We start from the raw sequence: 11763 nt of genomic DNA on the forward strand, positions 1-11763 counted from the left end.
AAGCCAGACCCATAAAATTTACAAATGTTCCACTCTTACGGCAAAAATAAAACGCCAGGAGCATGAACAGGCACAGAGCACTGAGAGCTGAAGGATACTTTGGGGATACTTTGGGTCACTTTTTAATTAGCAGTCCAATCACAGTGGAGGATGGGTGGGGCAAATTCTACACAGATCAACTGCCCAGTGTTGCCAAGTCTGCGATTTTCCTGCGGAATTGGGCTATTTTAACACTGTTGCCGCGGGTTGTTTTGCATGTCCACAGGTTGAAAGGACCCCAATAATGTGATATTTAGCCCCTGAAATATGAATTTTACCAGGGGGACCCAGCCAAAAAACGTGTATTTTACTCCTCAGAATGTGATTTTTAATGGGGGACCCCCTACCCAAACACGATTGGGCTAGTTTTGGACCAGTTTTGAGTAGTAGGTTTTGTTGTGAAAACCTGGCAACCCTGCAACCTCCACATCCTGCTTGTGCAACAGACGTCAACAAGAAACATAGCAACGAACCAAAATCATTTAAAACAAGGGCCAGAGCAAGTACTTCATATTGTGTCAACATGTATATAAATATGCTATCTACGAAATCAGGTGCTCGTTACACTTCGGCGGATATTCCGTATCATAACATGCAAAGCGTATCAGCTGAAAAAAATGCTGCGCCTCAGAAGCGCTCTCAAGCATACACAGCTAGGCTTCGGCTGACATACAGTGTCTTTGAACTTCTGTTTTTGCGGTAGCTCTATAGCATCACTGTAAAAGGGTAATTACCTGGTGAAATGGATGTATCATTACAGAGTTAACGAAAGTTATCATGTGCATTGTAATGTTCAAAGTGGATGTCATAACAAATGTCAGCAGACCGGGAAGATTTTAAAACGAGCAGTTCATTCATAAATTCGCACAAACTTATTTTCATGCTGTGGAAATCAAACGGAAGACAGAATAGAAATGAGCACAGCGCTGAATAGGCCGAAGCTACTTAAGGTCTATATATTCTCAGAAATTCTAAAACCCTTTGTTTGTGTTCCACAGAAGAAAGTCAGTCAAACACATCTGAAACAGCATGAGCATGAGTAAACGTTTTTCTAAACTGTCCATCTGGATAAGGGAGATATTACATGTAAACTTGTGCCCCCATATTATTAATTCAAAACATGGCAGAGCCTCGTCTTATCTAGGCTCACTTTCACAAGTATGTGAACCATGAGGCAGTACCCTAAGAATAACCCCTGCAGAAACCGTCTCATGTTGAAAGCATCTACACTGAATAAACGTTTTGTGATGACAGAACAATTACTTCATAATTGAATTTAAGGCTCATTGTCCATGAGGCACAGAAAGCTTGGGCTAATGGCTTTCATTCAAATGACAGCCAGCATTCATCTGCACTCATCAGAGCATTCCAAACATCTCAACCATTCCCCAACGGTCCAATGTTTATACACTGGAATGCAAGTAAAATGGGCCTGATAATTATCAACATAACTTTGGATCTGATGATTTTAGACTGTGCAGTTGAACACATTGTTCTTTATTTACAGCCCATGATAAGATACAGACGCACATGTATAGATAAAAAAAAAAAAGTACTTCCCAGACTCACAGAATCAATCATCATTTTAAGGTTGCTTTAAAAAGATGACCACATCCTTAATTATATTTTAAACGTAGTCCTCCTTTGAAACACCAGCCACATGCAAACACTCTGACACACTGTAACGCAGAAAGGGTTAACGCTAACTGTAATTTTTCCCTTGTCTCTCATTCCTTTTTTTTCCCTCGTCTTTTTGTGAGCACATGATAAAAGAATGCATGGAATGCCAGTGAGCGCGGCGCCAGCAGCGTTTCCAGTAGCACTGGCCGATGAGAACTGGGAGGGTGGAGGTGGGGTCGAGCCTGGAGACTAGGCTTTCTTTACTGTGTTTGGGGAAATTACTGCTTTTTTCCATATAAAGTAGTGCATTCCACAGGCTGACTGGCAAACTAAACCTCCTCTCGCTTCGTAAAGGGACAGAATTAGAGACGTAAGGATAGAGACATAAAAAATGAAGGGGGGGAAACACATTCCTAAATCCAGGACATATACAGCACTTGAAAGTATACAGTTACAGGAAAAGACTCTGAATCAGACCAGTAAAAGCATTCGGCTATGTGACATCACTTCCTCAAGTGCACACAAAGGTCACATTCTGAAGCAAAACATGAGCTCTATTTAAATTTTGAAAAAGGTGTCAAAGAAACGATGCTCTCTTTCTCTCTACTGAACTGTGCCTTCCACACTTTTTTGTTTTTTAATGTTACGTTTTGAATCCTTCACAAGGATAGAGACTGTAACACTGAACAGAATAAATCAGCATTATTGAATATACAATTTAGGTGAATGATTTAATGACTTACTCATAAAGACACCCACTTGTTTTGTTCTGTAATGAATCAGTGTTTTCAAACAAATCCATTGAGCAAATTATTTAATGATTAAATTATAAATACGTTTATCATAAAACACTGATAAAAGCATATATACCCCCACTTTATTAGTGTATAAATAGTATATATTTATGCTGAACTTTATTCTTGAACAGATGGCGCTGTATTAAGCAGTATATAAAAAGAGTTTCTGTTACTCATGAAAACGTTTCTGAAATGTCTCTGATAAATACTGCATTTCATTTTTGGCAAATATTACATTTAATAATTTCATCTGTGATAGAGTATGCAAACACAGCATGAGCGTCACTACTGGGAGCAAAAAGTGTCCGACTCAACGGCTCTGTTTTCAACTCCACCCCTGTCTGCTCTCCGCTAATCTCATTGACCGGCGTCTGTAGCCGTCACTGGCCGATGAGAATGGTTTGCGTTCAAAATCGCATAGGCCATGTGATCCAGTGTCATACCCCAGGACTGTTTGGGCGCTTCTCATTTCTTATTTGTGGATCCTCGTTTCCTTTCCTTGCTTCCTTTCCTCGCGTCTTAGCTCCACCCCTTCAGGATGCGAGGGAAGGACACAAAGAAAAGACGCCAGGATGGTGGAATCAAAGGATGAACATTGGAATATTCTTGACCACTCAATCATCACTTCAAAGCATGGCATTCATATATAAATATGAATAAAACAAGACGCCCTGTTTAAATATATGACATTATTTAAACTGCAAAGGTAAAATATAAATGTAAATTATTACAACAGATGTGAAGGGGGAGGAGAATTTAAACGTGCATCACGTTTACTCGATAAAACACTTCCGCAAAGGATACACCTGTGTATCCTCGCTCATGACTCCTCAGGAAGGCTCCTCACTCCTCGATCCTCACCTCCTCGCGGTGCAATTATAGAACTGAAATGTCCTACAAGATGACTGAGCTCAGGAACTCCCATAATTCCTCCTCCTCCTGCTGGAGCAGGGGGAGAGATCTCTGCTCAACTTCAGCCTACCATCTGTGCAGTGGGATAGCTGCGGGTCTGCCAGTCTCCATCAGTGTCATGGCTGGAGGATCGCCTGTCTCTGCCTCCAGCCTCTGAGTCCCGGACTCCGCCTAGGCCTGTTGACACAGCAGCTCCACCGTGGCTCCTAGCTTCCTCCTCCCCACTGTGGCCCGGCTCCCTTGTCCCTCCGGCTCCGCCTTGGTCAGTTGTCGATCATCCATCGCCTCGGGACTCCACTCCTCCGGCTGCACCTCATCCCTCCGGCTCTGTCAGGCTTCTCCTTCCATTCGGCTCCACCTCAGCCCTCTGTTCCTTCCAGATCCCCGCCTTCGTCTCGGTTGCCTGAGCCATCTGTTCCGCCTGTTTCTAGCCCTACAGATCCTCCTCATTACCCTGGCTCACCGCCTCTCCATCTCCACCTCGGGCTACACCTCCACCGCCACCGTCGGTTGGCCCCCTGGAGTCATCAGCCCCCTTCCTCCACCATGGCTCCTCTCTCCGTTGGCTCCACTGTGGGTCGCCTTCATGGCTGCGGCCTGGGTCCCTCCTGGGTCCTCCTGCTCCAAGTATCTCCTGTCTTCTCCCTGGCTCCTCCCGCTGTCTGATCCGCCATGGCTCCTCCTGTGTCCTCCATGGCTTCTCCCTCCATCGTCTTCACCCTAGACTGTGTTTGCCGTCCTCCGAACTTCCTTGGGTGGAGGATGAACATCAAAAGGTATTTTAAGTTCAAGTCCAACGATGTTAATCAAACTCCCTGTGAGAAGGGTCAATTGGCAAAACTATGTAACCTGCAGAAAAGTATGCATGTACCTGCACATGCACCCGTACAGTACATGTGTGTTTTGTTGAAGGTTTTGTGATTCACTCACAATGGTCTACTCAAACTAGGGATGTGTCCGAATAGTGAATCTGTATTCGGAAAGACATGGAAGTATAAACAGTACGTGTGAGCACCAATGTTGAAACTAAAAGTAAAAAACGAACGTGCATTCAAAATTGCGAGAAAATTGCGAGAAAAAAACACTGAAATACATTTCTTTCTCCCATCTCGTATTTACTCCCTTTAGGGGTTCCGTAGTTCATGTAATTTCCTTTCTGAACATGGTTTTTGGATTCGGCACACCCCTACTCATTATGTACAATTCAGAAAATTTAGCCTAAGTGCCATCTTAAGTAAAATAAAGTACTCCATCCATCCATCCATCCATCCATCCATCATCAGCCACTTATCTGGAGCCAGGTCGCAGGGGCAGCAGTCATTAGAAAGGAACTCCTGACTTTCCTCTCCCCAGACACTTCCTCCAGCTCCTCCGGGGGAACCCCAAGGCGTTGCCAGGCAAGCTGAGAGACGTAGTCCCTTCAGCGTGTCCTGGGTCTTCCCCAGGGCCTTTCCTCACTTGTAAACAAGACCCCAAGATACTTTAACTCCTCCACCTGGGGCAAAAACTCTCCTCCAACCTAGAAGGGCAAGCAACCATTTTCCAGTCGAGCACAATGGCCTCGGACTTGGAGGTGCTGATTCTCTACCCGCCGTGTCACATTCGACTGCAAACTGCCCCAGTGCAAGTGCTTCTTTTTTTCTTTTTGAATATCCTGTTTCAACCCAAAATAGGCAATGTAGTAGCCTATCACAGAAACAAAATCGGTTGGAAATGCCGTTTTTTGTTTTTGTGTGCATATCTGTTACAAATTTTGACACAGCTGGTACGACTGACTATATTAATCACCCAGCAGTAGAGATCTGTTTTACTTTTAAACTCAATTTTACTGAAGAAAACAGCATTGCAAAATGTATTTTTAGTCAATTTGTCTGTTAGTTCTGAGATCAAATGGGAGAACATACACAAAGGTCTCCATTTCATAAACAGCTCTAGGGTAGGTCAGCCATTATTCTATGTGAAATTCAGGGTGATAAATCCAAAGTTCCCCCTCTGGTAAGTGCATGCCACTCAGTCTTGGTCATAGATGGCAGCCCATTCAGATTTTCTAAAAGAAGATTAAATGGAATTTCACGTTCTGTGCAGATAAAATTCAAACCGCATATTGCCATTATTTGATCTTTTCAAAATTCGCCAGTGGAAAATGTGTTTTCTCACAAAAAGGTAATTTTACACCGTTGCCTCGGTAGTCGTAAGGTCCAATCTTGTGCAGCATTTCGGTCTTTTTTTTTCAGTAAATGATATACCTCCCTTACGCTTCAGCTCCGACAGGCTTGCACTGAAATCTTCATTTTTTTTTTTTTTTTTTTAATTGCCTGAATATACTGCTTCTGCTTTATGTATTGGGCCTATTTAATTATTAAAAATAAAAATTAACCTTCATGTTGTGTTCTTGTCGTTTTCTCTTTTCCCCGAAAATGCTAGTTAATTACCTTTCTGACTTTGCTCACAATCACAGGGTAGAAACACACAATGTACACAATGCATTATAATAGTATGCATTATTTAGTATGTTGTAAATGCATTATTTTCCTCTTATATTTGCAGTTTATTGTATAAGAAAATTCTGTGCCTTCATATATATATATAAAAAAAAGGAAACTACATTTGTTGAACTAATGCCACCTGTTTTCATTTCTCTAGTCCTGTTGGGTTAACCCTCTCCGAACCTCTCGGCCCAGCAACAAAGCCTAAACGACAGTGAAAAAGAAAAAAGAAATACAGGCACAGCACTCAGCGCTTCTTTCTTTGTTACATTGGAGTGCTGCTCCACCTTTGCTCAAAGCATGATGAAACAGCACTGAGAGCTGAAAGAACCAAAACAAGTCAAAGTGCTCATTCCGCTGGAGTTTCTGAGATGCCATTAGAGAAGTCACTCGGGTTCATTCTTCTCTTGACACTTAATGAACAACAGTAGCCCGACACAAACCCATAATCTGCTAATGTGCTGGGTCCTCATAGCAAGCTTCACTGGGCAGCTATGCCGTAATGACGCTCTTGCCCTCTCTTTTCCGTGTGCATGGAGACGTGAAGCTTCACAACATCGAAACAATATGGACATAGATGATGTTTGTTTCTGGCCTGGTAAAGTCAAAGAGAGGATCATTTCATCTCATCAAGTCTGATTCACTTCACCCGTCCCTCTAAAATACATTCAGATGTGCCTTGAGTAAAAAATCGGCTTTCAGTTTGCGTTTCACAGAAACCAGAAAGTCTCCTGAATTTATTCAGTTGTTTTTCTGATAGTATAACCTTATAATACCCATTACAAGAAAAAAGAACTATAATAAAAGCTATTTGTACTTCAAACATTTTTGGTTCTCTGTGTTGCACCCTAATGTACTTTTAAGACAGGCAGTCGATATATCTCAGGTCTTTTAATGCAGTCCATAACTTCACAAACCTTCATAAACACGCTGAATTGTTGTGGCAATAACATTCTCAGTGCGTTTTGGTTCAACTCGTATTATTGATGTAATATGCATCCTTTGCTATTTATAGCGTCATGCTGCTTGTCGCATTTCAGAATAGACAGAATTCCCTGTTTAGTGTCAAAGTGACATAATTAGATATGTTCTCTTTAACAAACTGCCAGAGGCAGCTCTGTATCCCTCCGTTTCCTTCAGCCCATCTTTCTAAACAGGATTTAGATTTCATCAGCCTCATTTGTCTTCTCAGAATATGCTATTGCTGTTTAAAAACCAGACTTTCTTCAGTCTCTGTTAAAATATATGTGCTCTTTCTACCAACAATCAAAGGTTGTAAAGTTGTTAACCCTATAAAGCCTCCAGTGTTATATTTATTACCTGAAGGCCTCTATAGTATCACCATGATCAAAACTTTGCTGAAAACCAGTTGCACACAATCTACTACATTCCTTTTGTCATCCCATTGTCAGTTAGTACGTAAAAGACCTTTCAGTATAATTCTAAAAATGCTTTTCAGGTTGTGGCACACGTGTCTTTTTGATGTGAAATCTTTAATAAAGTGAATGTAAGGATAACTTTTACAGTGTTTTTATTGTAATATTTCAGGATAAACATTTACTGAATTGAACCAACTTAGGTTTACTGATACAATGGGCTTTATACATTATATTTTATATTTTTATGCTTTATGTAACTATGTTATATAGCAGGCCTCTGCTATATAAATCTCAGTTGGAAGTCAGAGAGAGCGAGCCACCATCACATTAATACCAGGGGTGAAAAAACTGGTCGGCTTTTTAGGAAGTAATTTGACATTACTCAAAGTAAGTACAAAACGTTATGCTACTGTGGTTAATTTCTTTTGGTGTTAGGTTGTTCAATGAATATAATGTGGATGTTTCGGGTCCTTTTTGCAATTGCACTTGTATGTTGCATAATTTTTATTTTTACTGTATGTGTTGTGTGTGAATGGATGTGTATTTTATGTATGTATGGGCGGATATATAGCCTACCTGTGCATATGCAAAATTGTTTGCAAAAACGCATAAATGCCATTTTAAAAATAAAATAAAACGTGCCATGCATTGTTCTTCACATATAACGCAATCTGAACCCTAAACAAACAAGTTTTGTCAAAAAAGCCGGTATTGTCCACTTTAAAGGCATCGCGAGTTCACCTTTTACTACAGCAGCCGACAAGTGCCTTTGTTGTTTGTGAACAGAAGGTGTTAAGTCCATTTTAGCGAATCAGCGCGCTGTATTCAGGTCAAGTGACAAGGCTGCCAGTCACTTTGAAAAGACGTGCTGAGGAGTTTTCGTCAAAGCTGACTAAAAGTGATCGAGGGTGGATAATTTCGACGAACCTGATGAACCTGTGATCTTCTTCAGGGCGTAAAAGGAAAATAAAAGCTGAAATTTTTTCACGGAACCTTGCAAAAGCAGCACCTTACTATGCGTACAACCATACAGTCTATGATCACAATAACGTTTGTCAGGCATCTACATTGACAGCTGCTGATGAGATTACAAAGATAAAACGAGTGTGTTTTCAACTCTAAAACATGAAATGTGGAGTTATCTGTTTTTGACAAAATACGACTGTTGGAGTTATCTAACAAACTTTTAATATACATATAAAAAACAACATGTATTTACCTGTATTTGAATAAGTTATTATTACTTAATCAAAACAACCCAACTGCAGTTTGATTGATAATACTTGGAGTGCATAAAAACAAGCAAACAACAAAAACAAAAAACAAAACATGATTTTTGAAACTCTTCATATGTAAACCTTTTATTATTATTTGGTGTAGTATTATTGAATATGTTTCAAATATTTGTTTTTATGTTTCTCAAGTATTTTCTATATGTTTTTTCTTGCAGTTTTATCTTTCAGTGTACTTTCTGTAATAATTCAATCTCAGTATTACTAAGCAGAAAGTATATCAACTTCAAATTTATCAAATAAAGCCATATAATATATTACACTATGAGACTTTCGGAGTTTCATCTTACTTTTTGTGTATATAATTAAAAAAAAATCTGCATCTAATTGTTTATTTTTGCAAATTTCTTTCCTCCATGTTTTCACTATATCATACTATATGGGCTATGATGTATTAAAGCTGTAATTGTTTTAAATATATATATATATATATATATATATATATATATATATATATATATATATATATATATATTTACAGGTTCAATAAACTGAATCCATTAAAAATATGCTCTTTAACTTTTTAAGTACAATGTAAAAACATTAAAGTGGGCTCCAAAATATATGTAGATTTTTCTCACTTTTATTTCATATATCAGGCTTTACAGGGTTAGTTTTGTAATTTTTATTTATTTATTTTGTGTGTGTGTGTGTATGTCTTATTTTTTGTTTTGTTTTATAACAACATGTTTTTTTTTTTTTTTTTTTTTTTTTTTTTTTTTAATAAATCAGCCAGTATTTTAATTTTAGTTCTTAGTTTTCTGGTCTTGTTTATGTTCATTTTAATATTGCTATCACAGTAACAGTAGCTCATCTTGTCAAGAATGTCTAGTACAACCTTAATGAAAAAGTAGTATATATAGTTCATATCTATTAACATATTTACTGACACATCACTTGAGACTGATATAAAATTATATTTAAACTTTATAATTTAAACTTTACAATGCACATTACTTAATATTATGCCTAAAATGAATTTTAATGTCACTATTGATGAGGATTATATGAACTTTGAATAATACCAGCCTTTAAATGCAAGATATTTACCTGAAGTGTACCTGAATAGTTCCGCTTTAGCACAATCAAATATACTTAAGTATATCTTAAGTTGGACTACTTCAGCACAATTAAAGTGGATTAGGCACAAAATGAGTTGTTTCAGTTTAGCTTTACTATACCAGTTTGGTATACTAATAGCACAACTCCAAGGTATTTTTATCAAGTATCTGTAGTATACTTAACATGAAATAAATGTATTTCAAATACATTTTAGTATATTTGTTTTTCACCAGGGAATCCTTCAAATAACAAAATAATTGTGACATATGCAAACTATTTTCTAAAATGTTCCTCTAGCTCAACTGGTGAAGTATGGAACTAGCAGCCAAATTTACTAACACATACACATCTAAAGCAAAATGTATATGCTGAATGCATTAGTTTGCAGTTAGCCCCTGCTGGCAGATGTCATTACTGCACCATCAGGCAGCCATTCAAGAAGCCTCTTTAAAGTGTAATGATGACATACAGGTTGCATACTTCTTGAGGTGCAACTACTGTAGACCTCCTTGATTTTGCCAGACTATGATGTACACTAAATTCTATTGCCTGTTTTAAAATAAGACCTTTATGTTTATAACTATAACCTTGATTTAAATGATTGTTAGTAAATTTCCCTCATAGTCACTTCTTCTCAAAGCCAATGTCACCTCTATAAAAGGATTTTTTCAGATTTTGTCCTTGCATGATTTTGTCTCTTTCAGCAGTGGTCGGTCCTGGAGAGCCGCAGCCCTGCATAGTTTTGCTTCAACCCTAATCAAACGCACCTGAACAAGCTAATCAAGGTCTGAAGGGTTACTAGAAATCAACAGACAGGTGAGTTTTAATTAGGGTTGGAGCTGAACCCTGCAGGGTTGCGGCTTTCCAGGACCGGAGTTCACCACCCCTGAACTAGAGTCTTAAAAATCACATTGCAAAAAAAAAAAAAAAAAAAAAAAGACCCATAAAACCACTTTTTGTAATACAGTTTGTATTACATAATATTCTTTGAAATAAAATAACTTGAATAACACTAGCTAATTTAGATGACCACATGAAGCACATTTTAGGTTACCTGCCAAAACATTTTTACAGTGCTTTTTAAGAAATCATAAGTGGCTTAGTCAGCTAGTGAATATTTGCGTAGAACTCTTTGAGATTTTTAGCCGAGTGGATTTTAAATGCAACTTCCGAGAAAACCTTCTAGTACCTTTGGGAATTGCACTGCATGATTAGTTTAAGTGTGTGGCAATCACAATAACATCTAAATTTAAATTGCAACTTCCAGAGTTCAACTGCTTTATGTCACACCCTCAAAAACTCTTTTTATAATCCGTGGCGTTAAACAATATAGGTGCCTGACACCGGTGCTCCCCGTGTTCTGTGTGTGTAGCGTGTTTGGTAAAGCAAAAGGACGGCATGCTGCTGACTGTGGCTCCCAGAAGAACGGGTCATCCGACCTTCACGTGTGCGCAGCAGGGTTCGTGATGGCTTCGCCGCACGCTGCAAAAAGGTCCCCTGACATACACACACTAATTAATGTTTAAGAGCAAGGAATGAGCAACCTTGGACTGTGTGTCCATTAGTTCTGTAATCATTGTCTTTTATATTAGGACATTCATACATGTGCGGTCCATTCAACTCATGCAATATAATTTGAGCCTCAATTTTCTGTGCAATTTTTTGCACATTTTCTCTCTCTTCCCGGTAGGTCTCTAATGTGTTTTGATATCTTTTTAGTATGATATCATGAGACTCGGAGGTGTGTGTGTTGAGCAGGTTTCGAACCCTGTCAGGACGTGACGTCCATGTAATAAGAGGCGCTATGGCGAGCTGTTTGCTGCGTGTCTGACCTTGCAGTGCATTTGGGCTGCGCTCATGCATAAATGCAGCCTCTTACAGTCCTTTTGGACATCATTATCAAACGATACACCTACTAGACAGATATTATGTGTTGGATGTTACTCTGATAGATTGCACATCAACATTGTCGGTGTGGCTGCGAATGAACTAGAGCGCATTAAGCCGATCTGTTTCATATCCTTTGTTGTTTTCATCATAGTGCTCATTTGTGATATTATTCTTCATCTGAATAACATAAAGCTTAATCAAATGCATCCAAATGTTACTGAGAACGTACGCCTCATAAAAACACATCCCACAGTTCCTTCACACCACTGCACCGTGATTGTCTGCT

The sequence above is a fragment of the Labeo rohita genome, chromosome 17 (assembly GCF_022985175.1).
Source record: "Labeo rohita strain BAU-BD-2019 chromosome 17, IGBB_LRoh.1.0, whole genome shotgun sequence".
Classification (NCBI taxonomy): domain Eukaryota; kingdom Metazoa; phylum Chordata; class Actinopteri; order Cypriniformes; family Cyprinidae; genus Labeo; species Labeo rohita.